The sequence below is a fragment of the Schistocerca serialis genome, chromosome 6 (assembly GCF_023864345.2).
Source record: "Schistocerca serialis cubense isolate TAMUIC-IGC-003099 chromosome 6, iqSchSeri2.2, whole genome shotgun sequence".
Classification (NCBI taxonomy): Eukaryota; Metazoa; Arthropoda; class Insecta; order Orthoptera; family Acrididae; genus Schistocerca; species Schistocerca serialis.
In genome coordinates, this window is record NC_064643.1 from 287,232,067 (window position 1) to 287,235,271 (window position 3,205).

Below are 3,205 nucleotides of genomic sequence, written 5' to 3' on the forward strand. Positions count from 1 at the left end.
CACAGCCAGTGATTTTCATATTGAGCGCTACGTAACGTTGCCAATAAGAAAACATAAACAGCCTACTTACATAGCCCCCATGCTCCCCACAAAAATTTTTTTACAAATGGTGTTGGGCACTGGCCAATACAGATTTGACAAAAATTTTTCACAATTACAGTAACAAAGATATAAAATGCACACACTTATTGATACAACGTTGGTCAAAAGCTCAAATTTTCTCACAGTCCCTAAAGACAGTCCTAATCGTACATAACAGGAGAATAGCAGTGTTTTTCTCAAAGTCTGAGCAGTAAAAGAAAATGCACACGGAAGTAGTGGATTTCCATGCAGTCTTGAAGAAGTAGTGTTGTCCTTCCAATGGAAAGACAGTGCTGACTCTCGACATGCTGACAGGTAATGGGCCACAACAGAGCAAACCCACAGCAGAGTCATTCGAAGTTTGGAAGAATATTGGTAGGTAGGTCATCACAGAGCAGACCCACTGGAGTCCTGGTAGAGATTGTGGTATTGGTGGGCCACCAGAGGTGCAGACCCACTGTAGTCCTTGTAGAGATGACCAGCAGCCATCTGTTGCGATTGTGCAGGTGCACATTCACCATCGAAGAGTCTTGCGGAGAATATAGCAAGTCCATAAACCACCACTTGTGCACTCACAAAGTTTTTGGAATTGTCCTTAGAACGAGCAATGCTGTTATCCAGTCCCTTGCTGAATCATTAACACACATGCAAACACTATCAGTCCCTACTTCTCACATATTGTCCATATACTATGACCAACAGAAACGTGTGCAGTGAAATGTAACTTAATTGGAAGAACTGGTAACAATTACAATTTGATAACATAAAAATGCAATAACAAAGGTACAAAATACATCATTAAAAACATAATAATACAGATAACATCTGTAGTACAGGCTTTACAAAAGAATCGAACTAACATATACATCAGTGGAATTATGACATGAGTACATACATAAAAGATCACAATAATTTTTGAAACATCAACTTCACACATGAGCATAAAACAGAATAAATAATGTGTAAGCATATTTATAAGGTAAATAACATATTATTAATGCCAATTGTATTTGAGGATAAAAGTATTCCTCATCATAGTGAACGTAGCTTAATATTAAAAGAAGAAAAAAATTCTATGAAATTACACAGAGACAGGAAGAAAACAAATACACAAGGGTACACACACACATAGTGGGATTACACCAATAGGAAAGGACAGGGTTCGCTTTCAGTGTAACATTTGGTACTGCAGTCCAACCCAAAACTTCATATATCTTTCTTCTTATTTCATCCTTTGTTTCCACCAAAAAAAATTCTAACTAAGCATGCTTTCTGTGTTTATATGTTCACACATCTCTTACCTCATTTTTATTTTCCATTATCTTACCTCATCATTTATTTCCAAGAAAATCCTACCTAAACCTGTTTTCTCAATGCATTTCTTCCAATTCATCGCAACTCATTCTCTTAGAGGCTACCCCCTCTTAAGCTAACTTAAATCTACTGAGCTCAGATGCTAAACTAAGGGACGAGGCAATGCAGCAGCACAAAACATGTAACACAAACAGCAATGACCAAAAAAATGCAGAGTGCAAAGCAAGCAGCAGTAAATCTAATTTACAGATAAAATGCAAAATTACAACTAATATGAGCCAATGTGCAGCAACATGAAAAATCAATGAGTAGTAAAATTGGCTTAGCAGAGTAATGTAATGTGAAATTTAGTAGCACTATGCCTGGCAAACAGCAACAGCAAATGCAATAATAAGCAGAAAAAATATTACAGTAAAAACAACAATGCAGATAAGGGAAATGTATAATCACATCTTAATGTCTAAGTAATTAAAGTGGTGCACCACAAGAAGTTATTCTACCAAAAAGTTACCAATTACTTGAAAAGAAAATTATGAATGCAGTTACTAGTTCCTTCTTATTGTTCTTTCCTTTCCAAGTGCTCCTTTTTTAAAGAATGTGGATCATAAAATAATTATTTAATAGATCTGTTGACAGAAAGTGTTCACATTAGCAAATGCATTTCATTTTATAAAAGCAATGCTGCAACACAGCTGGAAACCAGATATCAAGTGAAATAAGCAACTACGAAAAGCAAAGTATAAAAATATCATTCAGTAGTCATGTGACATTTCGTAAGTTAGTAGCTCTCAACTCTAGTAGAAAGACGCTTGTCGTAATCAGGTGTGCAGATGTACGAATATTTCCCATCAATTCATAAGCATTTCAGTAATTAGCACAAAGTGCGAGTAATCATATGTTTTCAAGTAACGAGGGTGTCGCATTAGCGATGAAAGGCACACCCTAATGGCTTGTTCTCCAGGTGTTTGACACGTCCCACGTCCCCTTTTTTTTTCTACCTGTGCCGCTGAAAAGGGCTCGCAATAATGGCTTTTTCTCCAGGCGTCTGACACAGCTGGGTGCCCGCGACGCATTACGTGCAGGTGGTCACTTAACTTTCTTACGGAAATATTTACCGCTACAGTGACAGCCTCACATAAAAATATTTCACAGGTCAAGAATTAGCGTTGCAAATCTGTAGAAACAAAATCCTATGAATATAACAGTGTCCAAAAAATGTTCAGTGGCATTGTGATACATTCACACATGATTCACACATGTCATAACTCTTAAAGTACGATTCTTGGTTTCCAACATCCTTTTTCATAAATCAGAGTCCCTAACCCCAACTCCTTATTCCTTACCTTATTACACATATACATATTCATATTCATCAACACGTCTTCAATATTTCATCATAATAGCTACATAGCATAATCAGATTCCTCATATAGCATCAGCTTATTTATCATAAACATACCTCAGCAGCATAATACACATCGTCATCGTACAAATAACATCATAACACCTCAGTCAAATCTCAAAATCGTCGTAACTTCCTCCAATAATTTCTAAGCCTAAAAAATTCTCTGCTCATTTCAAAAGTGTCATCTGCCTCAAACGTACTTTAAAAATCATAATCCCTTTACCAAATACATCATTCAAAGCTCTCATAGTATCACAATGGTTCCAAAAAAATATGAACAGTTTACAATGCACAGACAAAATACAGTTTCATAAGTGTGAAGTTATCCAGCTGTGTAATTACGTAAACATCTGTCACTGACGTAGAAAAAAAATGTTTATCTCTCACTTAAATGATCAGATAGCT